The 26,920-nt window shown below is 60.2% G+C and overlaps 1 long non-coding RNA gene across 2 annotated transcripts in view; it reads right to left on the reverse strand.

The window, feature by feature from the left end:
- The window catches only part of LOC134167806 (uncharacterized), a 28,187-nt gene extending 4,809 nt beyond the window's left edge, over window positions 1–23,378 (reverse strand). Inside the window, exons 1-3 of one of the 2 annotated variants that reach the window (XR_009966293.1) lie at window positions 22,984–23,378; window positions 21,301–21,431; window positions 6,019–6,363 (exon numbers count right to left, since the gene is read on the reverse strand). This is a non-coding gene — a long non-coding RNA (uncharacterized LOC134167806). Of the gene's footprint in view, window positions 1–6,018; window positions 6,364–21,041; window positions 21,432–22,983 lie in introns of both variants that reach the window. The other variant, XR_009966294.1, reaches the window with a different exon arrangement.
- Between the last annotated feature and the right edge of the window lie 3,542 nt (window positions 23,379–26,920).

Consider the following 26,920-nt stretch of genomic DNA (forward strand, 5'->3'; position numbering starts at 1 on the left):
GAATCCAGCAAAACCCCCACATCCGCGGGACACGCAGGGATCCGGACTGGATCTTTGGGGACCCTAATTCCCCTTGAACGATGCGGAGTTTCTCCATGCACCACCCCCAAAGGCACGTGCTGCCCCGTCCTGCAGAAACTGGAGTTTGGGGCTGTTTCTCTGGACTTTGGGAGGTGCCTCAGGATGAATGAACTGAGCTGCTCCTTTCCCAGCTTTGCCACCATCTTCTCATAAATCCTCTGGTTTGGAGCCCGTCCGGCTCATCCTGGTGCAATGTGGAGCAATCCTGCAGTGCCGATGGGTGGTTTGGTGCTGGTTTGGTGCTTCCTTCTGTTAATCAAGCCGGGAGGTAACAGGCAGAAAGGAGCTGGGGTTGCCAGGAACGTCCACAAACCTCCCTGCATGGAAAATTCCCCCATAGGGCTGCTTCACCCCAGAGCTGTGGGTACTGCTGTGCTTCAAGCACAGTTTTCCACGAGGCTTGGGGGAGGTTGGCCCATCCTGACCCCCAGACACTGAATAGGAAGGAGTAGGAAGGATTCTGGGCAAAGCAGAGCCGTGATTTCCATGTGTGCTGTGCTCCTTTATCACCGATCCAGCAGGGGAACAGCTACAGCCTCAATCTCCCTTGTCCCCATTGCACTGGGGCAGACTGGGGCAACACAGGCATCTCCCAGCACCATTCCCAACCTGGCTGGAGCCAGAGCAGCTTCCAGCCTATTTAAAAGAGGAAACGAATCAGTTTTCCTCCTCTTCCACTGGGTGCAGGTTGGAGGGTGCCATGGAGCATCCTGTGTCTGTGCAGCCTGGAGCTGCTGCTTCCCAAGGCCACAGCACCAGGGCTGGTCGTCGCTGTGCTGCAGAGCATCTCCCATCAGCTTCATGGGCAAGTGGCTTCTTCCCTCTCCCATTCCACTTCCCCAGGGCTTGTGCAGGGAAATGCTGCATGACACCAGCCCTGGAGCTCTGGTGGCTGGAGATGAATGTGGAGTGTCACCTCCTGCCACTGCCCTCATCCCCAGCCTGCAGAGCAGATAATGCACCCGGCAAAGAGCGGGGTGAGCAGAGGAGGATGGGGAAGGGAAAATGCTGGGAGGGAACTGCAAATGGATATTTGCTGAAGCTGGAGCACAGGACTCCTTTATGCGAAGGGGTTGTGGTGTTCCCCATACAGGGCAAGAGAAGCAGGGTGCAGATGGGGCTTGGGGGAGATGGTTTCTGGAGATGCTTCGAGCGCCGTAGGTTTAGTCTAATTGGGAAATGAGGGATTAGCTGCAAGAGGAGGGTATGGGAAGTTGGCTGGGACACAGGCAGACGCTCAAGCAACGGCTGCCACCAAGCCACAAACCTGCTTGAGAAGGGCTGGATGCATTGGGAAGGGCAGCGGGATGGGATCTGAACAAGGCTCCTTGCCAGCCTCCTGCTCCCTTCCCTTCAGAAGGGCCGAAGCTGGCAGAGCCCCCCGGGAGCGAGCTGCCGGTGGGCAATGGAGGGTGGTTGTAACAAGCATCATTCCCGGCATGCTGAGCTAGGCATAATTGTTGGAAAACTGCTGTGCACATGCTGAGCTTCATAATTATCAGGCTTGTCTGCCAGGCTGCCCTTCCCCCAGCACAACGGCACACTTGATTATGATTATGGTGGCTAATTTTGTCTGGTGCATCTTGGGCATATGGGCCCCCACCTGCTCTGAATATGCAAACGCTGCTGATTTGCTCCTCGGTGGCCGTGGCCATGGGGAGGGGGAACCTGCCCAGCACCGCGAACAAAGAAACCCCATTGCAGCGGCGCGGGCACAAAGAGCCGCCGGCACCGGCGCTGCCCATGGCAGTGCCCGCGCTCGGAGAGGCCTCCGGGATCGCTTCCCGCGGGTGAGATGGAGCATCCGTGAGCAGCCGAAGCGTGTGGCACGCACATACCCCATGGCATGGACACGCAGCCCGACACAACGAACACCCTACACACAACCCCTTCCATGCAAGCCCCAGCACTTCCCTGCTCCAGCCTGGCTTTCCCGCATTGCCGTTGGATGCATCCGCATCCCACAGCCTTGCAGAGCATTCCCTGCCCATCCATAACACATTGTTTTGTGAGGTGTGGGAGCGGGGTTTTGCTCCTGTGTCGGGAATGCTCATAAAAGCATCGGTGTGAGGGTGAAGGGCAGCTGATGGGGGGCTCACGTCTGCCTGGAAGGGCCCGCTGTCAGGAGGGCTTTGCCATGCTAATGGATAATTAGATAGGCAGACAGACTGACAAGGATCCAGATGGATGGATAGATGCCACGAGGATCTGGTGACAGATAAATAGGCAGCTGCTAATGGGCAGCGCAAACAACAGCTTAGACTCCTGCTAATTCCCACTGTAATTTTTAAGCTCTCCCCGTCCTTCCCCCCCTTTTCCCCGCTCTCTCCCCCAGTGCAGAGCTCTCACCAGCGCACCCATCACTTCTAGTTTCATCATTTCACTTCGCACAGAAGGGGCAGGAATGGCTTGTGGGGGATCAGGAATAACGAGTAGCAGTGAGCCGGGGTGGGCATCGTGCAAGGGCTCGGGGAGGTGAAACCCATGGGGCTTATCTGGGACTCTTGGGGTGCCTCCATCCCTCCTTCCTCCCGGCGCTGAGTTCTGCAATTCCCAATTAAAACAAGGAAAAGGTTCGTCCCTTTTCTCCCACAGCGGAGATGGGAAGAAAGCTGCGGAAGGGAGGGAGGTGGATTAGGGCTGGAGAGCCGGGGCCGGCCGGGCGGCAGAGACAAAAGAAGCATCCTCGCTTGTTTTCCCTTGCCGCCGGGGATCCACGTGGCGGTGCAGGAAGGCAGGAAAAGCGGGAAGGGGAGAGAAACCCTGCTGGAAGCTTTGGGCAGCACCCGCACCGAAAGAGGGAGATTTACAGCCCCACTGCCTGCTATGGGGGCTGCTGCCTGCCCCGCCAGGCCGGGTCCCCTGCCTCCTGAGACATTTGGGGATGCTCGTGTGGCTGTAGACCTTTGGGTCTTGCCAGTTCGGCAGGGACATCACTGCCTCCATTGCCACCTCCTTGGTCTGGCCCCTGGTGTGAGCCACACGGAGCCTTGAGCATCCTCCCACGGGTACCGGCTCTGCAGCCAGCACACTTTGCCTCCTGCCCCGCTGCCAGGGCTCCTCCCTTTCTTATCTGCCCATCTCCTGCTTTATCATCACTCCCTGATGTGTCTGTCAGCCCATCAGCCCCTCCGTTACCTGTCCCCGCTTCCACTCTGCCGCTTTCCCTTCCATGGTTTTCATGGTTTCTGTTATATTTCTCCCTCTCACTCGTTCCTTTCCTCCCCTGCTCTATAGATTTCCCCCCCCTTCCTCACCCTCTCTCTTGCCCTGCCCCTTTTCCCCCTCTCCAGGCTATTTCCTCTCCCCTCTGCCATCCCAGAAGGGGTCGGCAGGACCATGGCAGTGGGGACGAGTGCTCCAGCATCCCCAGGAAGCTGGGTCCCTGCCTGCCAGCACAGACTGGGCTGGGAAATACAGCCCAGGAGATGCCAGCAGCATCTCAGGAGGGAGCCAGAGCCTGCTCCAGGATGAGGCAGAGCTGGGAACTGGTCCCCAGTGTATATAGATCCATACATGGGTACATACAGGCACACACCCCATAGATGTCTGTATATCTAGAACCTTGGCCCTTTCCTGCTTTCAGATGGCAGCAGCTTGCTGGTACAATTAGAGTTTTTACCAGGACTGACCCCGTTGCAAACATTCCATGGTTTAAAGAAGCCAATTCCAATTCTCAGCAACTTGCTCACAAAGCGCCTGGGGGCTTTTCTGATGAGCTCCTGCAGCTATTCCCAATTTCCTTCTTTCGCTTTATGAGCTAAGTGGGGAAAAAGAGACCGAGTTTCCTTATAAATATAAATGGATGCATAAAAACTATTCCAGGGATATATTTTCTTTCCCTGCGCAAATCCCCCTTTCCAGGAGTTTTCTGCTCTCTGCTCAGTGCACCGAGACCCAGCACTTTTGGGTTGGGGTGACTGGGTGGGTGCATGTAAGAAATGTGGGAACGGCAGAAGCTTTAATTCCCAGTGTAAAAGAATTCCTTTCCTGGGAACATGGGAAGTTCCTTCGATTCTTGATTCTTTTCCTTCTCCTGACAAAATACCCCCAAAGCAGCTTCACCCATGCCCATGCAGCCGAGGGCAGCACCTGGGGGACACAAATCCCCTGTAGCCCATAGCAACAAGGAAAGACAATATTGGGAATATAAGGATCAGGGAAGCTTCAACCCAAGCCAGCTTTGGAGGAATTCCTTGGGGATCGATGCCTTGTTGCAGCCATCACCCACCAAAACCCCACTTCTCCTTTGAGGTGGTTGCCCTCATCCCTCTGCGAGTGCCTGGCTTTTGGGGTGATCAATGGGCACAGGGGGGCAAAGCCGGGGCCGTTGGCATCCCCAGGATGGATGGAACCCGGCGTGGGAAAGCGGGTGGCAATGGCATTACCAAGCCAGGAGTTTCATTAGGATGCAGGAGCGGTGCTTTGGGTGCAGAAAGCGGAGGGGGAAGGGTTAAGGGGCGGCGGAGACGGGGGTGAGAAGAAAGCCTGAAGAAAAGAAGGGACCTCGATGGCTTCATTACCATATTCAAATCTAATTAATTCCCCTTTGCATAAAAAGGCCACGGCGGGCGTGGGACCGGCCTTGCAGATGGCGTCTCATGCTCAGCACCATTTTGGGGCCGCCGGCCATCTTAGAGTGAGGAGGAGGAGGAGGAGGAGGAGGAGGAGAGTGGCTTCACCTGTGGCGCTGAGCATCTGCTCAGGGCACCCATCGGGATGTGCCGGGTGCCAGCACCAACAAGCGCCATTGACCATCATTCGTTTCGCTTTGAGGAAGAAGAGGCTATTTAGAAGAAGGCATGAAGCAAGAATGGATGGGGAAAGGCAGTTCAATGCTATGGGGTGTCATGATTTGGGGGTAGTAGTGGGCCTCGCCCTTGGTTAGGGGTCCCCACTCCATCCCTGTGTCCTGGGATCTCCAGGTGGGATGGTGCCGGTCTCTGTGTGGAGGGAGATCGATGGTTGATGTTGGGATCAGTGTTGCCAGAGGTATTCGCTGGAGAGAGCTGCAGATGGGGAGCAAGGTGCAGTGGTGGTGCCCTAAAAAGCATCATTGATATGGCCCAGTGCCTATCCCAGAGATGGGAGCATCCCAGACCCATCTCTGGAAGGTGATCCCATGGGAATGCACCCCACATTCCCTATGGGGTGCCAGCCAGCAGCCAAAACAGCAGGAAAATCCAGCCTCAACAAGCAGATACCCAAACCCCTCCTGCACAGGTATTTGGGTGGGGAATGGGGATTATATCCCTCATCTCCCCCTCCTGCATCTGGGGGTGAACCAAACCCCTGATGGAAAACCACCCCTAAGCGTGAGGGCTGCTGCTGGGCATCACCCAGGCCAGGCTCACCCTGGGAGAGGTGGAAGGGATTTTTCCTGATGTTTCAGGCATTCCCGGGGGGAAACTTGGAGGAGCGAGGACCCGCAGGGGACGTGGGCTTCCTCCCTTCACTGACAGCCAGGGATGTGATGCTGCTGTGGCTACGGGGCTGGGGTGAAGCCATCACCCCAAAACAGGCTCCTACAAGGAGCTGGAAGGTGCCTGTGCAGCTAAATCCAGTGTCTGGCAGTGGAAAAACTGGGGTTTGGATGGGCAGAGCAGGAGGATCGGGGTGGGGGGGAATGGCGGGGGCAAAGTGAGAGGTGAGGGGGGAACCTTCCCCCTCAGAAATAGAAAAGGATAGTTTTGAGTCACAGAGGAAAGGTTTAAAAGGGAAAATAGGGGAGAAAAGTGAATTATGGGGATAAAATCCTGGGGTTTTCTCCCCCATAATAGTGCGAGGTGGCACCTCACAGCCTGGCAGCCAGCTGCATGCAGAGCCATGGTGGGTGCCCTGCTCCATAGCCTCCCCAAATCCCGGGATGGAGAGAACCTGGGGGGAGGTTTTGCAGGGAAAAGCCAGGAAAGGAAAGCAAGAAAAGCCCAAACTTACCCCATAGAGGAGAGGTGAAGCGGTGCCAAGCATTGTCAGGGCAACGGAGCTCACTTCCCTTGCCTGGTTCCACAGGCGCTGTGCTTGCTGGGCAGGGATGTATGAAACCAGCCCATCTCCACCAGTCACGTATGTCTTTGCCGCTGCAAACGGGTGCTGCGAGCAGCATTAGCCTGGCTTGGTGGCTCCCAGAGGCAGGGGAGCCCAGTCAGTGGCACCCCTTTGATGTCCAGGGTGAGGGTGCTGCAGGGCTTGGCCCACGCTGGCCTGGCTGCTCCCCATCCCTGTTCCCAGTGAGGGATGCCGCTGGACCACAGAGGTCAAAGCAACACAGGGATTTCTCCTCTGCAAGAGAATCAAACGGGCATTTGTCACCTTCAAAGACACAGTGCTCACCTCCAAACCCATCCTGCTCTGCCCATCACTGAGCCGCCCTCCCCAGCCCGTGTGGCCAAGGTGATGCTTTCAAGGTTTCTCCTGGCACAGAGGACCTCAAGGTTTCCACACCTGCATCTATGTACAAACCCCGCAAGCCCAGTGGCCACTGCTGGGCTCTGGGTACTGTCACGGGTCCCTGCTTAGGGACAGGTTTCTGTTTGATCTCTCCATTAGGGTCTAGAGAGAGGTTTGAGCAGCTCCATCACCCCTTGGGTTGCACCCTGGACTGCATCCCACATCCACTTTTGCAGACAGGATGGCACTGAGAGAGGAACCGAACCCTCCTGGGAGCCAGTGGGGAGGGAAACCCCTCCGTGTTGAGTGATGGAGCAAAGCCCCTCCAGATGAGCCCTTGGCCATCACCCCCATCCCCAGCTGCTGCTGCAGGATGCTTTGGTCTGCCTCAGATCAGCCTTTTTATCACCCAAAACCATGGCATGGGGAAGTGAGGACTTCAGCCCTTGCTGGCCCCAGCACCCATGTCCACAGCCCTGCCTGGGGGGGAGGCCTTTTGCTCCCATTCACTTTGCTCCCAAAAACTCAGCCCCTCCAACCCCATCAGCACTCCCAAGGGTGTCCGATGGCGAGAGGGGACTGGACACAGGGTGGGTTGACAGCACTGCCCCAGACAGCAGCAGGAGCTGGGGGGGGCACACAGCAAGGGGACACACCGAGGGGATGGGGGGCTCAGACACAATGCTGCCATTGAGGGGGCCGCGCTGGGGGTCCCGGCCCTTCCTGCCCAGACACAATAGGGGTGGCCCCACGCACCACTTGTGCGCATTGTGCGGCGGCCACCCCCCCCCCCCAGCCCCTCCTTTCTGTCCCCCATCGGATAATGGATCCGCTTTGTGTGCTTGGCTGGACAAGGACTTTGTGGTGCAGAAAGAGCTGGTGTTTGTCTGTCAGAAGAGATCGACCAAGAAAGGGACGGGGAGGAGCGGTGGCTGGAGCGGGGCAGTGGCCCTCGCGCAGCATTGGCCTTGCACGGCCCCTGTGCTGCCGGCGCTCTTCCCAAGGGGAAAAATGTCCTTGCTGGGAAGCCAGGGTGGTGCAGCTCGGTGACCATGGGGCTGCCGGACCTGTCGCTCCAACCCCATCCCTGGTCCTGGCAAGCATCCTGGGGAGCATCTCCGTGAGCATCCTGCTGAACACCGCCTCCCCAAACCCAACACAAATCCAGGGTGGCAGAGGGTCCGTGTCCTGGCTCTGGGCCCCACAGCCCCTCTGCATCCCCCCACACCATTCCTGGGGATGGGATCAGCAAAACCTACAGGAGATTAATTCTCCTGCTGCCTCAATCCTGCTGTACCGGCGTGCGGGAAGGCGAGTGGGATAATCCCTGACTTCAGCGTAGCCAGAGCCACAAAGAGCAGGATTAATAAGAGCTAGGCTTTAATTTTGGCAGCCCTGAACAGGTGCCTTTTCCTGTGGCATCCCCGATTCCAGCACATTGGACAACCAAGGGGCGCTGGAGCTCTGCAGACAACGGCCACATCCTAGCAGCTCTGGGAAGGGAAAAGCAGCCCTGGCACCAGCCCTGGCACCAGCCCAGCCAAGCAGCCAGCATTGTGTGTGCAGGTGCACACGTGTGCCCACAGCTACATGCTAACAACACGCCTGTGCCACGTGGCACAAGGTCCCTCCGGCGGCAGCAAACCTTGCGCAAAGCAGGGCTGAAAACTGGGATTCTTTCCCATTAAACCAAGCCGGGAATCTCTTCCCTTTATTCCTAGGCTGGGGCAGGTTCATCCCACTCGTGCTTCATCAGCGCGGTGGCAGTGTCATTGCGAGTCCAGGCTCAGCATCCAGCACTCCCACCCCACACATGGGTGGCATTTGGAGGTGACAACAGCCATGAGGCTGGAGGTGGCATCTCAGCAGCACATCTCCTTCCCCAGTTGATTTTGCTGCAGGTGTTTGGAGGCTGGGTGCCCACATAAGATGACTATCTCCATCAGCATCACCCCAGGGGACCCCGAACCCGCATCTTGGGTGCTGTGGGACTGAGCCAGGCAGCTCAGCGCCCGTGGGGAGAGCGGACGGGATGATTAGGGTGGCCTGTGGAGTAATTATCTCATTGGGAACTAATACCCTTTCAACGGGAGCGGGGTGGGGAAGTATTGTTCGGGCTTAGGGATTACATCAACCCGCTGGAGCAGACAATGTGCTCCCCCTGGGAAGAGGCAGCTCAGCCCCAGGGGGAGAAGAGGGAGGCAGGGGCTGAAGCTGTCTCAATTAGGGAGTGTCCCAGCAGAGAAACAGGGTGGTGGGGGCTCATGGGGGGGACAAGAGGAGTTTAGTGGGGAAGGGAAGCATCCTTAACCCTTTGTGCTCCTCCGGCGAGGGGGCCCTGTGTCAACCAGGGACAAGTTGATGCCAGCAGGGCTGGCTGTGTCCCCAGCTCCCCATGTGCTGGGCAAAGCAAAGCACAGCCATTTTTCTCCTTTTTCTGACTTTTTCTTTGTAATCTTTGTGCCAGCCCCTTCTACACAGCAGCACCACATCGGCCACTCCATCCTTGCACTGGGGACCGGCAGCCAGGGCCAGCGGAGGGGCTGTGAGTGGGACACGTCCCCGTCCCCAACGCCAACCAGCAGTGCTGGGGAGAGGAGCGATGCCAACCCCCTGCACCTAACCCCAGCAACGGGCAGCACCGGGACACAGCAGGTCCTTGGCATCTCCTTGAAGCACCAGCTCCAGCCCTGAGCCCACCCTGGGGTTGGGGTTCATGGTCAATCAGGCATGAGGCCGTTGGGCTGGTGGCAGCCACCGCGCCAGGTTACGGCTGGAGCAAGGGGCTGTCTCCACCTGGCCCTGGCTGCCCATGGGGTGATGGAACACGGGGCTCCCAGCTGCCATACATTTTTAAATAAATGAATAATACATCGCGGGCTGATAAATAAATAACGGGCACACATTTGAACTTAGCCTCTGAGAAAATCCTTTTAGTTCAAAAGGACCGGGGCGCTTGGAAAGGGGAGCCCATGCATTTTGAATGGGCTGCCATCAAGTGTCAGGGCTTGGCAAGGGAGACGAGGAGGGGGAGGGATAAAACCGGCCTTGACACAAGCAAAGGGGAAGAATGAGGACAAGGGTCCTTGGGCATCACCGAGTGTGGCTTTGGGAGGAGCAGGCAGCGATGGCACCGAGGGCTGCGGCGCCCCGAGAGCCTGGAATCCCTGTGGAAGGGGCAGGATGAGGATGGAGGGTGCTGTGGCAGGAGGAGAAGGGCGAGCAGCACATGAAACGTCCAGTCCCACCAACCCCAACTGTGCCAAGGAGGAGCCCCCGTTTAGCAGAGCAAAGGCAGCGTTTACTTAGCAGTGGCCCTATAAAGAGGTGGGTGGCCCTGGAAGGCAGCCCAGACAAATACAAGGGGATTAGACAAGTGAAAGGTGTGAGCAGAGGGGTGAAGGGGAGGAGGATGCTCAGGGAAAGACGTTAGCGGGGGCAGAGCAAGCAGGGAGAGGGCAGCCAGGCAGAGGCTGGATGGGGGAACCTTATTGTCACCTTCTGGGGGGGGAATCCAAACACATCCCATGCCGGAGGAGTTGACAGGGCTGGAATTAGCTCTGAGGCTGCCCAAGACCCTGCATGAGGCAGCTGAGAGCGCATGCTGCCCTAACATCTATCCCTGCCACGCCTGCCATGCACACGTGTGTTCTGGTCATGCTCATGCACGTCCCAGCCATGCTCTGCCATGTGTACGCACATCCTGGCCATGCACAACCACGCACATGCATGCCTGGGCCATGCACAGCGGTGACACACACATGTCCCAGCCACACACATGCATGTTCCAACCGTGCCCACAAGTGTCCTGGCCGTGCACACACATCCCAGGACAGGATCCTGCTGGAACTCACTCCCTCGGCCTTCGTGAAGCCCAAGATCCATGGAGGCAACTTGACTCCCTTGCGCACACTGCATCGCTAAAGTGGGTATTGATTTATTAGGCTGTAATTTAAGGCAGAACGTTTTAAACTGAACCCACACACCAAGCTCAGGCACGAGAACAAACAAGACCTGATTTATTTGCTGCCCGTCTCTGGCAGATGCGTGGTTGGGTCGAGGGGGGACAGGGAACTGCTGCATGGCATCCTGGCATGGGAAGGAGGAGAGGAGCATCCCCATCACCTCCTGTATATCCCCTTGTAAGCATCCTGCACCCCACAGCAGCCTCATGCAATGTCCTCCCAGCACTGGGGGTGCAGGGGACAGGGTTGGTGGCAGCGAGAGCAGAGGCAGAGCTGCCTGGACCCAGGTTTGTTACACAGGAGAGTCGGGCCAGCACTGGGACAGGCAGGAGGGCATCACCCATTCCCTGCACCAGCAGCTGCTGGGACGTGGGCTGGGATCAGCATACCCCAGCAGCAGCACCGGGGCACTGGGATCACTCTGGAAAGTGCAGGCTGGAGGGGGGGGTGTTGAACCCACACTTGAACGTGGCGCCAGCAGAGACCCACAGCTCCATCCTCCCGACAAGCAGCCGCAAGCCCAGACCTCCGCTGACATCAATCAGCCACGCTCCCATGGATGCACAGCGCCGGCATGGGGGGGGGGTTATTCCACTCCCCCCCCCCCAAGCTCAACATCCCCCATCCTCCTGCACCAGCTGAGTCCCGGGGGTCCAACCCCCGCCAGGTCCCATCTGCAGGACCCAGCCACCGCGGTGCATTCCTGTGTGCCCGCCCCGGCGCAGCAGCTGCCGGCCCGAGCCCATCACCGCCGCCATGGCTCGTCCTGACCTTGCGGTCAGGTGTTGGGAATGGGGGGGATAAACACCCCCCCCCCCCCCCCCGCCCCAACCAACCCCCGGTGCCAGCAGCCGCCGTCGGGGCACAGGGAGGGTTTAATGCAGCGGGGACCATAATGGGGCCGGGCGGGGGAGTGAGGGCGAGCAGAAATTAGTGTCAGTGTGTGTGTGCCTTAAACAAACCTGCGCCGGGGTGACGTGAATGAGGGCACAGCCTGTGTATATATTAGTGATGGGATCTGACCTCGCTGGGAGGGCTCCTTCCCTCGCTCCGCTCCTCTGGGCGTGGGAAAAAGGCCTGGGCTCTTTTCACAGCTGTTCTCGCTGCTGCACTGAGCTAATGGAGGGGCTGCCCGGCTCCCTCCTCCCCCCCCGCCGCCCTTTCAGGCCTTCAGCAAAAACCCCCCTTTCAGCAGCCCCTTCAAAACCCCCCTCATTGTTCCACCCGCAGCGCATTGAAATGCCACTCGCACCCCGTCTCCCGGAGCAGCCGGCCCCAGCTGCGCGTGCACACGCGTGTGCGAGCCCGGCGCTGCGTGGGAGCACACGTGTGCCCGTCCCCGCGTGACGCATTGCTGCTGCTGCGGGCTTTGCATCCCTCAGGTTTGCCCTGGAAGATGGGGGGGGGATGTGGGAAGCAGAGGAGGTTTTCCATGCCCCAGGCAGCCGAGGCGGTGTTAATGCCCCCAGCCCAAAGCCCTCCTGTCTCTCCCTTTTATCCGGGTGCTTTCACTTTGATATAAGAAATGAGCCAAAAGGTACCAGCGCCCACCTCTGATTTGCAAACCCAGCGGGGACACATGGCCAGTGGCCACATCCCCTTCCACAGCCCAGCCATGGGGATCAGTGGGGACCCCAAACACCCCAGCACCACTCTGAGCACCCCAAATATGGCCTTGGCCATGCCCAGGTTTCACAACCAGCGTTTGACGCTCCAGGAGCAAATAATCCATGTTAAATCCCGGCCTGGCACAGAAAGTGATGGGATTCCCCAGGGATGGGGTGGTTTGGGCACGTCGCACCTTGTTTTCCCCTGACATTGAGCCTGTGAGTTGCCCAAAAAATTCCTCTCCAAGCTCTGTAGAAATCCAAGATTTACAGAAGACAACAAACAGCAGCACAAGGATCAGCCCTCGCCTGGCTTCCCAGGGAATTAGGGCAGAGAAAGTCTGGCCTCAGCCTCTGAGGGAACCACAGGGACAGCGGAGCTGAGGTCCTACCAAGGGGGAGATGCTGCTCCTTGAAGCCGGTGGCAGCGGCGCAGGCACATTCCGCCTCCCCCCGCCAGCCCCATGCTCCCCATCTCCCCTTGTTTCCCAAGGCCCAGGCCTGGAACAGCGCCGGGATCATGCTTTTCATTAAAAATAAATAACCACGTTTCTGGTGGCAGCGGAGGGAGCCTGAAAACACCACCCCCAAAGGCTGGAAAACCGGGAGGCAAAGGCGGCCGAACACACACTTCTTCTTTTAAGCTATCCTTGGAGCGGGGGTCATCACGGGCTGGTGTTTGCAGCAGGGCGGACAGACAGGACAGCGTCCTCGGGGCCTGCTCCTGCTTTTCCCGCTGACCTTTCCCCGCTGCTCTGATAGATCCTTTCTGACAAAAGCGGGGACGCCGCACACCTTCCGTCCTTGCTCCGTGCCCGGCGCAGGGACATCGCCACTAGCAAGTCCCTGTCACCAGCTATTAGGGGGAGAAGGTCTCCGCCGCCACCGTGCTCTTTCCACATGAGTGCCAGCACCAGCAGCAGGCCGGGGGGTCCCCCTTAGCCCCCCGGTACATAACACACGTGCCCCAGTGTTCGCCAGTTATGAATGCAAATCTGTTGAAGAGCCACACGCGGGTTTGTTATCGGTGAGGATGAGCCCCAGCTCTTTGAAGTCAACATATGTACATGATGATGCACATATGTGCGTGACCTACATTCGGGGCTGTAGCACGTTCCCCGGGTGGGTGATGCCTACGTGTGCCTGCAGCGAGGGAACCTGTCCACTCCTCACCCACTGAAGCACCATCAATCCTCCAGGGGCTTTCCTGGCATGGGGAAGGGGAAAGGCTCCTTGGGTGGAGCATCCTGAAAAGCCACTTGCCAAGAAGCCCAGGCAAACGGTTTGGCTTTGGCAGGGGTGACAAAGCGCAGCCACCAAAGCCATGTCCTTGGTGCCCTGAGCATCACCAACACGTGGCGGCTCCCCGCATCCTGCACTGCTGTGGTCCCCACAGCCCGGTGCAAAGGAGCAGCCACCCCAATCCGCTCGCTTTCAAACACTGCCATTTCCCCAGCTGATTTTGACTCCTCACCCAGCACAGGGATGGAGTTTCCATAGAAACATGAAGATATTAAACTGCAAATAATAATTTCTCTATTTAAAATAGATATATTTACGTAAATAAAGAGAGAGAAAGCAAAGCGCCAGCGCATGGTGTGGGGCTGGGGGACACCACCATCTCCTGCACCCAATTTATCCAGGTTGGAGACTCCAGCCTCACACCCATAGAAATGAGCAGCTGAGGAGCCGTTCGGACCACCCTGCGCCAGCTCTGGTAAATAAACAGGAGCTTCGCCACTGCAGTGACACGGACCTGATGGGCAGGAATTGTTATTTACTGTTGCCTGTTCAATGGTTATTTTTAAATGGCCTAAAGTGAAGCACATCACTGGTTTTCATTTTCTCCTGCTCGGGGATATGTTTTTGCCTGTGCTTTTCACCCTTTCTGTCTATTTAAGCGATACTTTTTATCATAAATGACTTTTTTTCTTCCCCTCCCTGCTATCGAGGTGGAAAATCATCAGCTTACAGTGGGAGAAAGGAGCCTCCCAGCTCCTCTTGGCACCCCAAACCCCTGCATCCTCCCAGCTCCCTCCATCCCTTGCACCGAGCCACAGCACAAAGGGCTCCTTCTGCTCCCCTGCCAAGCCCAGGATCAGATCCTGACCATGGGAGTCAACACGGACAACACAATGGCAGCACCATCCCAGCATCCTAACAGCAAAGCCAGCCATGAGCTCTCTGTGCCCATCTCCACAGCAGGATCAGGGTTTTGGGGAGCACCCTATTGCCTCTGACTGGGTTTGATGTGCTGGCACTGGGATGCTCAGCCCAGCTCCTCTCCTGGTGCCAGGGACCAGGACGAGGCCCCCAGGGCCGGCTGGGCTCAGCCCTTACTGGCACCAGCCCCACACCAGCCCAGCAGCCCCAAAGTAGCTGGACCAAGCACCCCAGCAGCGCCTGGGATTATCCTCAGCATAACATCCCCCAGGAACAAGATTGCAGTTTAGGCCCTAATGGAAAAGTGGAAAGAGATGGGATTAAAAGGAAAATAATGACTATTTCTTTAGCAAGGCTGTGGAAATGAGACAGGGATTAGCATCCTCTTTACCAGCAGCCTCCAATCCCACTGCACGATCCCGTATCCAGAGATGCCCACGCTCGGCATCGCTCCCAAGGCTAACATAGGCAGCATCTATCCCAGCCTGGGACAATCCCAGAGGAACGAACCCAGCTGTCCCAAACACAAGGCCAAATTGTCAGCTCGGATCCAGCCCGAGCACCCGCCACGTCCCTCTGCCACCACCTCTGCCTGCGGACACCACATCACAAAGGCAATTGGGCAAATATTTGCCAGTGTGGTGATTTTCCTTTCCCTGCAGATTTGCTGGGAGAAATGATAAAATATTCTGCAAGGAATAAAACATTGGAAATTAAAACTTCACTTGCAAAGGCACAAGCCCAGGAATAAACCTGAAAGGTTCCTTTCTCTCGCCTTCGGTTGCACACACCGCGCGGCGCAATTGGCTGCTTCCCTGGAATAGATTCAGTTGCTATGATACCAAGTTTGCTTTTAACGAACCCCAGAAAATTAATGGTATTCAGCAGATAAGTCCTTAAAGTGGAACCTATTTTAAGAAATTCCTTGCTAAATGGTTTACAAGTAGTCAGGAGGGAGGAGAAGGTCTCCCAAGCGCAGCAGAGCCTGCACTGGTTCTCCTGCTGCTCCCAGCCGGGATATTGGGCTCTGTGGTGATGTGTTTTGGGGTACGCTTCAGCTTGGGACCATGAGTGGGTGAGGGCAGGACTGATGGACAGCATCAGCTCCCTGCGCTGTGCGCGCTGCATCCCTCCCACTGCTGCACGGAGACGCTTCGCATCCTCCCGGCTGTCCCCACGCGGCCTCGCTGCTGCTGCTGCAACGCTGCTCCTACCAGCCAGCAGCTTCCTCCAACGCTACAGAAACGCGGGCAGGTTGGTGCAAGCAGCCCAAACCCTGCCTAAACCTGCATGTAAATCTATGGGATTCATGGCTGGTCCAGATCTTGGAGAGCCTGAGGTGGTTGAAGCGATGTAAGTGGGTCTGCCATGGAAAGCCTGCTCCGACAGAAACCTGATGTGCCTTGGAGGTGCTCAGGGAAAATAACCAAGGAGCTGGGGAAGGTTTTCCTTCACCCCGGTGCAACACTCCATCCATCCAGCCCCGCAAGAAGAGTTCAGGGTGGCGTAAGTTCCCCCAGGATATGTGTCCCCACCAAGGAGACAAGCGGGTACCTCCAGACCCCGCAGCAAAGGCTCTCACAGCTCAGCACCACCAGAGCTGAAGCACCTGATCTCTGGACCCCAGGCTGCAGGCAGAGCAGCTCCACAGGGCACAGGATGTATGAGGAGCCATCTCCTCTTGATCCCACACCATATTTTGGGGTGTACTGGGGCTGTTCCTGCTTTATCCCACAATACATACAAGGGCTCATGTCCTCCCTGGCCAGAAAAAGGCACAAACTGAGTGAGCCCAGGGTGTCTGTGCAGGATCATTTCCAAGAATCACAGAGATCTGGGACAAGAAACCTGCCTCTCTCCTGCCTGAACAAAGCAAAACCTGTCAAGACAAGAGGAAGGAGACACCCCAAATTCCTCCCCTGCTGCAGACTCCAGCGACATCGGGTGAAAAAAGAGGCACAACCCCACACAGAAGCCAGGATGTGCAGATGGAGCAAGGGATCAGCACCTTGGGCTTTTAATATTTGGAGCTGATGCTCTTGCCCTTCTCATTTCTCGGCACCAAACCAGCCAGGGAATCAATGCACCAAAGACCCAAGAAGTGATATGGGAGAGGATGTGCCCTGCAGCTTGCACAGTGCCTGTCTCCAGCAGGAGTGCGGAGGGTGCCCTGGCATGGTCAGGACCTGTGATGGTTTAAGTACATGGGTGCTTGGGTCCATCTCGAAGCCTCCCCACTGACCATTGCCGAATGCCTGAGAGCTCAGAGCCAGACTCCGCAGTCATGGAGGGGCCTCCTTGCTGCTTGCTCCAGGCTGCACCCCAAATCCATGCACCTGAGAACCTTCCCTGAGCTTCCTAAGAATAACTGGGGACCGCTCAGCCCATTGGGTCACCACTTACAGCCTCAGCCATTGGGGCTGAATCCTGCATCAGCGGGACCAGGGGGAGGCCGAGACTGGAGTATCCTCAAAGCAATGCTCACAAACCCCCCTCTCCAAAGAACAAAGCTGCAATCTCTCTGCAGATGCAGAATAACCAGCCAGTGATGATTTATTTCTCTTCCCCAGTAGATAAATCGGCCTTGGATAGGGGTTTGTGCTAAATTACAATTTGCATGTGGTAATATGTTTAAGCAACTTTCCTTCCACTGGGTTATAAACAGGGTTTCTCTGGGGGTTATTTCCGAGCTGGCCCCGTTTCATTTCTCTCCAATACACCCAGCACGAGGAGCTTAATCGTCAGCATGGAAATTAAAACCACAGTGGAAGAAACACCCCTAAAAATCCATAAAACCAAGGTCTGGGGTTTGTAGGTAGCCTGAGGAGCCCCAGGTTGGAATCAAATAATCACCCCAGCACAGGCACTGGCTCTTGGCCTCAATAAAAATGATTACAGACAAAACCCCACTGAAATTTCCACTCCACAGCCACGTTCGGCTTCCAGCGGCTCTCCCCCTCACCAAGGCACCAGGGCCAGCGCTTTGGGAAGGCCAAAAGGCGGCTGCCGAGCCCCAATCCTGCCGGGAGGGCAGGGCTCTTCTCCCGGAGAACAGCGAGTGGGTTTTTACATTCGGTTCTCTAGCTTTATGATATCACATACACTCATACAGCTAGATAACCAAAGAGAAAAACCAACCCAGGTCTTTAAACAACGGGCCTCGGCCGCGCCGCGCACCCGGGGGTGGTTTGGCTCCGATGCTGGAGCCCCCCAAGGTGGCCGCATCCACGTCCCCTCAACAAGGAAGAAACCCCAGTGGTTTGGGTGGGAGAGCAGGAATCTGCTGCGGCACCTTGGGATGCAACACATGACCCCGGCGCTCCCCGATGCCCACCCAAGCTCCCCAACTCGATGTCTGCGCGCCAAAGGGCACCTGCACCCTAGAGCAGTCTCCACCCATGGCGCCGGGACCATCGCAGGGCAGGATGCTCCCACAGCACCCATCCCCATTACCTGCGGCCCAGGGACCTGCTTCCTTCCCAGCTCCAAATTCACCCCCAAACCCAGCCCAGAGCCCACTCCCACTTTACAGTTACTGTAAATTACTGGTACGGAACTGCTGAGTCATGAGAGCGGCTGGGGAAGGGACAGGCACAGCCAAAAGGGCCCCCCCGGGGGTTTCCACTGCACCCTCCAGTTCTCCCTCCCATGCCTCCTGCACCCTGCAGCCCGGCCCTGCACACCCTGGAAGGACCTGCACGTCCTGGGGCTCCGGGCTCTGAATGTCCTCTGTGGGGGAACACCTTCCCTCACCCGTGCGGCCCCGTCCTCGCCTGCCCTTGTCCGCAGGGATTATTCGCCCCGGCCGGGAGGCTCCGGGCACCGGTTCCGGGCACCGGGGGGGATGCTCCCGGGGAACTGCCCAAGCCGGGAGGCTCCGCCCGTGCTGCAGCTCTGAGGGAAACTCGGCGGAGAGGCTGCCCCCGGTCCCAAGCGGGGGACGGGGAGAGGACAGTGGACCCCGGGAAGGGGACAGGGGAGGCTACAGGGGAAGGGGTGCGGGGAAAGGGTCCCGGGAAGGTGGGTACCTGCTCTCCCCTCTGTGGCCGGTGCTGCCAGCGGTCGCCGTCGGCTCCGGGTCGCCGCATCCTTCCCAGGCTGTGGCAGGGTAGGGAGGAGGCTCGGGCCGGGAGGGAGGCTGGATGATGCCGCCCGGTGCCAGTGCCGGTGTGGGTCCCGCTCCCACTCCCCGGCGCCTCCGGGACCTGCCACTAAAGTTGAGGCAGAGCCGTCGGCGGAGGGATGGCTGGAGGGCGGGGGAGGGCGGGAGGAGGGACGGGGCGGCCGGCGGGGACAAAGCGCGAGCGGCGGGGCTGGGACAGGCCGGGCGTGGGGCCGGGGCAGGGGTCACCCCCCGGGGGGGCAGCGCCATTCGCCATGGCGCCGCGGTCCCCGGGGGCCGCCCGTCTGCTCGCCCCGAGCCGCCCCCCCTCCCGACCCAGCCTCCTGCAGCGCCCGGCCCGCCCCATCGGGGAGGCGGCGATGCCCCGGGGGTAACCCCGTTGTGGCAAGGCTGTGGCACAGCCCCCCCCGGCAAAGGTAGGGGTTAAACCCGACTGGTCCTAGGCGGGGAAGCAGCCGGGGGTGGGCGGCCGGACCCTCCCGTCGAATCTGCACTCACAGGCCCCACTTACTAAGCTTTTTTTTGCTGCTCTTTGGGCGTAAAACCGGGGTCGACACCCCCCCCCCTCCCCTCATCCCGGGAGGTGCCAGAGTCCCCCGACCAACCGGGCCTCGGCTCTGCCCCACGGCCAGAGAGGAACCCCTCGGGCCCGGGACAAAGAGGGGCCGCGGCTCGCAGGGGCGGCGGGGAACAGCCCGGGACTCTGTGCCGAGGTCCGGCTCCACGTCCCCCCCGTGCGGCCGCCCGGGGCCGGGCCCGGCTGGCTCTGCCCGGTTCAGGAGACCCGCTCCTCTGTCCCGGCAACGGCGAGGCCGCACCGGCAAGGGGATGGGGGCAGCGGACTTCCCCCGGCACCCGCAGCCGCCTCACACCGGGAGCGGACCAGCGGGCACAGCCGTGACCCCGTGCTCGCTCTCCCACCCAGGGGAGCCCGGCTGCCGGTGCACACCCCCGGGAGTACACGAAGGTGCAAACACAAGCCCCGATGCACCCGCAGGAGCGCTCACACCGATGGGCACATTCGTCCTGATGCCCTACGGCCCCTCACAAGAACCCGCGCACACGCACCCCTGCGCAGCACACCCTGGCCTCTCCCCAGCTTCCTCCGCACCCTCGGGCCCCCCAGCCTTGCCCCGGCCCGCCGGGCGCCGCAGACCTCCCGGGGCCGCTTCGTCGCACCTCGCTCTGGTGAAACGGCGGAAAACGAAACCAACCGGTGGCCCGAGCATAGCAGCGGCCCCGGCCCCAGGTACAGCGTCGTGCCGGTGCCCCGGCTGTGGGCAGCTCCGGGCGGGCTCCGCTTCCAGAGAGGACCAAGAGCAGCGGGTCCGGGTGGGCGGTGGGGCCCAGCTCCTGCTCGCAGAGCTCCGGTTCCGGGAACGAGGCACGGGTCCACCCCGACCCCCGCTGCCCACACCAGCCCTTTTATATGTAAGCACCTAAACAGATATAAAATACGTGATATACATCATATACATACATAAATATCCGCCCTTGAAGGTTCTGGGAGCGATGCGCGGCGGCGCTTGCAGAGATGCCAACCCGCAAGCACCGGGGGCTCTTCAGGAGCTTTCTGTCCCTTACCAGGGTCCCCGGGTAGGGGAAGCCCTTGACAGGAGTCCCAACCACAAACGGTGGCCTCAAGGAGCGGGGCGAGCACGTTCCCACCGGCATCGGGCACCGGGAACCGGGCACCGGGCACCGGCCCCGCCGCTCTCCGTGGTGCTGAAGCGGCGCCGCGCCGGGGGTCGCGCCTCTTCCGTCCTTCTCTTTCCAAGCTGCCACTAATTACTTATTATTGTCGCTAGTCATTATTATCGTTACCATCCCTGCCGTTCCCGTCGCTCCGGTGCACCGCGGCACGGTCAGCCGTTCCGAGCGCGAAGATGGTGCCAACGAGGCAGCGCCAGTTGCCAAATTAACGGATCCTTCTCCCCGCACACCCTCGGCAGCTGCCAACCGCGCTCCCTTCCCGGGGTCCGCACCACTCGTGGCCAGAAACGGTGCAGTTACCTCCGTGGCCGGGTTCCCAAATGACTCTCCTGACCGGCCCCGGGAGGCGTCGGCCCCGCAGGCTCGGCCCCGCTGCCGTCCACACCGCCCGGGGCCCCGCCGGTCCCAGCCCCGCTCCGCCGCCCCGGTGGGTCCCGTTACCAAACCGCTCATTCTCCGGGCGGGCCCGGCCGCGTTCCTTCCCCGAAGGGTAAAACCACAACAACGACCGCGGCCCCAATGCTCCGCCGAGGGAACGAACGGGACCACAGGAGCTTCGCCACCGCCCCGGCAGCGCCCTGCGGCCAGGGCACGGCTCGGGGAAGGGCTGCTTCGGGCACCGGCGGGGCCGAGGCGCAGCATCCGCTCCAGCCCCACTCTCCGCCGCTCCCGGGCACCGGTGAGAGCCGCACAGGGCCCGGGCGGGCTGCAGCGGCCCGGTTCACCCCCGCTGGTTGCCGGTGCCCGCTTCCCACTGCTCGCTGCCCCAGAGGGGCCGCGGCAGAGGCCTGGCAGCACCGGCGCGGGAAAGGCGGCCGCCCCACGCGTGCCCGCTGCGGGGGATCCACGGGGCCCACCCGGCCTCGTTTCTCCCTGGCACTTACCGGGTCGTCGCCCACCGGTAGCTCTCGCCCCAGCGGCCGCGGGCGCTGCCTCCGGCCCCGGTGCCTCTCGTCCCCCCTTCTCCCCTTCGCCTACCCCCTCGTGTGAATCAAATACCTTCACTACAGCAGCCATGTTGGGCTCCGGTGCTAGCACGGCGCTCGCCGTAGGAACCGCCGGTCTCCTCGGCGGGAGGCAGCACAGATGGGCTCGGCTCAGGAGCCCCGGTTCCCACCGGAGAACCGCAGCCTGGGTATCCCGGCCGATGCCGGCCCCTCTCTCCCATCGCCCCGAGGGATGCCGCGGTGTGCCGCTCCCCGCCAGCCCGGTAACTTCCCACCGTTACCGGTAACGCCACTAACTGCACGTCGCGCACCTGCTCCGCATCTCTCCGGTAGAACCGGCCGCATCCCGGGGCTGCCTTTGAAATAGAAGATGGGGGGAGCCGCCGTTACGTCCGCCTCGCCCGGTGTGCCGGTCCCCGCGGAGCCGCTCGGCCGAGCCCACCTGGGGAGGGAAGAGAGACAAGATTCGTCAAGGAGGAGCCGCCGCCGCCATCGATCCAACTTGGAGCAACTTTCAAGTCCAGGTGGCCGCAGGGGGGTGGATCTCTTCACCGGACAACCTGGGCCGGTCCCGCCGACGGGCAGGGCACAGAGAGACCCAAAGCCGGTCCCTTTCACGCACTATGGAGGGTCAGCACCCACCCGAAGCCCCGGCCGGGCCCGAGCCGGGACGCGGCCTCTGCTGCTGAGGAAATAGAGGAGACCCCCGAGGAGGGGCAGTCCCACACGCGGTGTCTGTCTGCCTGTCTCGGTCTGTCTCGGTCTGTCTGGCTTTACCGAGTGGGAGACGGCCCAGCTCCCCCTCACCGTGGGCACTGGAGCCTCGCACAGGGCACCCGTCACTGCTCCGGGGCAGAGGAGCCGCTCGCCCGCTCCGGAGCCCTTCGAAAGCAGATTTTTTATCTTTTTTTTTTTCCTCAGAGATTTTTTCCCTTTTTTTCCTTTTCATTTTCCCGCCCCATTTTTTTCCTCCTTTTTTTTTTTTTCTCCTTCCTCCCCCCCCTCCCGTTTGATCCAACGTTGTCACTGGGAATTATTTGCATTCAAAATACAACAACTCGTTACCCTGCACATCTCTTTACAGCTCAATTCAACCAACACTGGAGAGGACGGGGGCTACCCCGAGGAAAAGGAGTCCCCAAACCCCCGCCTAAATCCATCCGAATTCCTGCCCTGCTGGAAATATCGATGTAGGCAAAAAACAGAGATTTAACAGATAACAGATCTAAACGATTTCCCCTCTGCAGCCGCTGTCACCCAAAGGTGTTGTGGCAACAAAGAGCGGGAGGGGATTTGACGCCCTTATTTTTGGCCTGTTCCCGTGCAGAAATATCCCTCCAAAGAGGAATCTTTGCAAAGGGGAATCTTGCAAATATTGATCTAAAAATTCTGCCCTGCAAAGTGCCTCCAAAGAAAAACTGGGTTTAAATTTACATACACACCCCTCGGTGGCTGTTAAACCCGTCGGAGGAGACGGACAGACGAGGCACCCGCCGAAACGAAGGGCGAGGAGGGTGACTGGGAATCAAACCGCTGCTTTCCCGGTTCAAACCGGGGGGAAACGGTTTCCCCCCGCGCACGGCAGAGATTGCCCTGCTCGGGAAAGGACGTGGCGTGAAATCCCGCCGTGCCCGCCCGGGCAGAACCAGGCGCTTCAGCGCAGCAGCAACCCCCGTTACTTTTCAATAATAAATAATAACCAAGAGAATAAATATATTTAAACCCCTCAGATTATCCCGAGATGCCGAGTCCGGCCCCGTCCCTTTGGTGGGGAATTTCAATTTTAATGTTACTTTTTTTTTATTTCTTGGCGCCTGGGCACCAGAGCAGGGCTGGGAGGGCATGGGACGGGGTGCCCACACAACACACCGCCCGAAACAGCACCCTCAGACCCCCGGATTCCCCCCCCCCAACCCTCCCCTAAAAACATTAATAATACTAATAATAACACTAATAGATGCACACCCCGAAACTTGGCTCCGGCAGCCCCTTACCTCGGGCACCGGGCAGGGCAGGGCAGTCGGTCCCACCGGCCCAGGGCTCTAAACCCCGGGGGTGTCTTTTGTGAGTTTGCCGGAGTTTCCCCGGGCTGTCCCCTTTTGTGTCCCATTGCCATCTAGAGGCCCCGATTAATTAATTTCACACCGGAGCTCGGGAGAAAATTTTCCCACAAAACAAGTGGCCGAGGAGATGTGAAACCCCAAAGAAAAGGAGTCAACATCAAGTTCAACAGCATGCGGGGAAAGGCCTATTTCCATCACAATCGCGGCTGAGCGGGGGCCGGGCGGGGGGCGGCGGGCGGCGGCCCCCGCGCCCCCTCCGCGCGTTCCCAGGCTCGGAACAATCGCGCTCTGTTTGCCTCGCACATGCCGGCGTTTGGGCACGGAGGCTGCCCCGGGATAACGGGAATAATGAGGGGGTGGAGGGGGGGCAAGGGGGGAGAGGGTGATGGAGGGTTGGGAAAAGAGGGGCCGGGGGTGGGGGGGAAGGAGAAACGCGCACCTGGGGACCGGGCGGTACCGACCTGTTGATCCCCGGTCGGGAGTACCCCATTGGAGTTTGCGGCAAGAGACGGGACGGGCAAGAGGGAACCGACGGGCTCAACGGGGTGGGGGGGGCCCAAAGCCGGGAGGAGGCAGAGACTGACGCCAGGGTGCGTGGGGGACACCTTTCGCTAAGTTTGGTGCCCCCCCCAACCCTCTCATCCCCGTTCCCGAACCCATCCCTAGCCACGCGTTTTCCCACAGCCTCGGGGAAGCGGGGGGTGCCTGCCCCGGGGGAGCGGGGGGCCGGGGCCCGGGGTGGCCGAGGCGGTGGTGGACGTGTCCTGCAACCCAAGCAGCTCGGCTCCGCCGGGCATTGTCCCCACGGAGCCCGTGGCCATTGTTCCCTGCGCTGCGGGAGCCGGAGGGAGGGCAGCTTTCCACGCCTCGTCCCCCCCCCCCCCCATCTCGCCCCCCATCCCACATTCGCACCGGGCTGCCGGGACCCGCAGCCCCTAATCCGGGAAGGATGGAGGCGGGGTGTGTGTGTGTGTGTGTGTGTGTGTGTGTAAAAAGCGCACACACCTCCCCAAAATAACATACCGGGGGGAGGCGCGGGGTCCCCCCTCGCAGACTTCTTCCAAGTTGGGAGAAGCAGGAGGGGAAGCGGGGCTGGTGCCGGTGCCCGCATAGCCCTGCCCCTCCTGCGGGCATCACCGGCAGCCGCCTGCTGCTGCTCGCTCCTGCCCGCTCGTCCCCGCTGCCCCGGCCCGGGGAGTTCAATGCGGGGCAGGGGAAGGGAAAACCAGCGACAAAAAGAGGGGAGTGGGGGGGATTATTTACCTCCCTCCGCACATCTGCATCCATTAATGACTTAGCGACAGCGGGAGACGGGAGCCACCGGGACACCGGCAGCCTCCGGGGCGGGGGCTGGGGGAGAACGCGGCACCGGCAGCGGGCAGGACGCGGAGCCCGGGGACATCCAGGCGATGCGGAGCGCGGCGGAGCCGAGCTGCGGCTCCCGGAGAGGACTGCCAGGGCTGGGGGAAGCGGAGCCCCCCGCGATCACGTTGCCTTTACGTGGGGTTAAACAGATAACGTCTGCACGGGGCTTGAACGCCGGGAGCCCCCCGACCGGGCCCGGGCAGCCTCGACCCGAGGCCGCCGGGCATGGTGGGGAGGAGGAAAGGCAGATTCCGCCCAAACATCCATTTTGTCCCTTTTGGCAATGGAGATGGGAGAGAGGAGGGAAAATGCGATGTGGGTTTTTTTTCCTTTTTTTTTTTTTTTTCCCTTTGCTTTCTCCATATTTTCCTACGTAAGGAATGACGTCCTCGCGTCGGGAGCAGGATAGGTTAGCCCTGCGCTGTGGGGAATGCACCGGGCTGGGGGGGAGGGCGCGGGGCGGGGGCGGATCTGGCAGCAGAACCTAAAAATAACGGGGATTTTATTATATAAAAAGGAATATAATATATATTATAATAATAATAATCCCGGTGACCCGGCGGATGCGGCCTTGCACGGACAGCGGGAGGCAGGGCCGGATCCGGACCCCACCCGGGGGCCGTCAGGGCTCGGGGTACCCCACAGGGTTTGAGGGGGGAGCGGGGCTAGACCCGGAGCCGAGGGGAAGGGGTTGAGGGGGTCCTTTTGCCTTTCCCACCCGCCGGATCTGGGGCAGAGGCGGCTGCCGGCGGCCACCCGCTCCGCAGCCGGTGCTGGATCAGTCCGTGGAAATTAAGCACAAATCGGTTAATTTTTAAATGCAAAACAAAATCCCACCCCCCACCCCCCCTCGGACGTTTACACCGCCAAGGTCCGAAGTGACCGGGAACGGGGCCCCCCTCACCCTCCCTCCTCCTCTATAACGAGATTTTCGGAGCGCGTTAAAAATCGCTGGCTGCAAAAGCGGCTTCGAGAGGGGTTTGCGCCCCAAATCCGGCCGGGGGGGGGACGGGGACCCTCGCAGAAACCGATCCGCGGAAGGGGCTTGTGCCCGCTACCACCCCGGTGCCCCCCACCACCTCCACGCCCTGACTGCCCCGGTATGGGCCACCCCCGGCCCAGCGCTGCCGGGGAGGCCGTCGGCTCCATGCTCTACCGTAACCAGCTCCGCTTATGCATTTTCCCCTCAACGAATATTCCTCCCGCCGGGGCCGGGGGGAGCCGGGACGCTCTGTCTCGGCCGCCCATCTCCCGTCCCGTCCAACCGGGGCTTCACGGTGGCCCGGGCAGTCCCTGCCGAGCCCGGGTGCAGCAGGAGGCCAGGCCTGCACTTTGGACACCCCAAATCCTGCTGCCGAGCCCGCGGCCGGGGCCTCTCCCGGTAAAAGGCCCTGGGGTGGGAGTCGGCTCCTTCAGACCCCCGGTATCGGCAAGGTCGGTCCCCCTTCCTCGACGGCGGGGGTTTGGGGGTGGGGGGAGGTATTTTGTTTCCCTGATGCAGTTTTGATCAAAAATTCATTAAGAGGCGATCGGCGCAGCGCTATGAATATTTCAGGGCTTTTGCAAAACAACAAAGTGGGTGTCTGGGGGAGGATGCACCGGGAGGGGCAGACCCCGGTGCCCGGCTCGGCCCCGCTTTGCTGCGGCTGGGAGGCGAGGAGGAGTCGGGCATCCCCGTCCCCTCGGGGCCGGAGCTGTGCTAGCTCGCCCCCAGCCCGGGGCTCGTTCCCGCCCCATTACAAGGTGTGAAACGGCTCCGGGTATCCCGGGAGCGGAAACCGACCCCCGGCGGGAGCTCCCAGCCCCGGGGCCACCGCCACAGCCCGAAGCCGCCTCGGCCCTGGCCACACTCCGGGGGCTGCTTCGTAGGGCTCCGAGGGGACGAACCCACCCCAGCTCCCGCAGCCCGAGATAGGCCCGGGGCCGCCTGGAGGGGGACAGCAGGGGGACCCCATCACCACCCGAGATGTCCTCTCTGTAACACCACGGACCATCGGCTCCCACCCTCCCCGGGCTGCTGATGACAGGGCGCTGCTCCCCCACGGCTCTGAGGAGGGGACGGTGCCCCCCAGACCAACCCATCCGACTGCTGCCCAGCAAGGGAGCACCCTGACTGCAAGGTTCACAGCCCCCAGATCGCGGTGCAGAGCCCCCGACAGCACAGACACCGGGAGAGGTACCAGCACCTACCAGGAGACAAAGCCCCACCGGCTCTGCAGCCCCGAGAGCTGGAGCCCAGCACCCTCCCGGAGCAGCACAGTTCCCCGCCATGCTAGGCCTGCAGGTAACTGGGCTTTACTGGGCAGTCCCGGGCAGCTGGGAAGGGGGCACAGTGACACAGAGGTGGGGAGATGGCCTGGACCCCTCCACCTTGGATCAGGGCCCCGTAGATGCACGGGTGGGCAACACAGAGCGGACACTCTTTCTTCCCAGTGTCACCCTGAGCACTGTCCCCACCCCACAACAAAGCCGGGTGCCAGCTTTGGGTGCAGTGCAATGGGGC

Source organism: Pezoporus occidentalis, unplaced genomic scaffold (genome assembly GCF_034315485.1).
Source record: "Pezoporus occidentalis ecotype Australia unplaced genomic scaffold, CSIRO_AGI_Poc_V1 ctg299, whole genome shotgun sequence".
Lineage (NCBI taxonomy): Eukaryota > Metazoa > Chordata > Aves > Psittaciformes > Psittacidae > Pezoporus > Pezoporus occidentalis.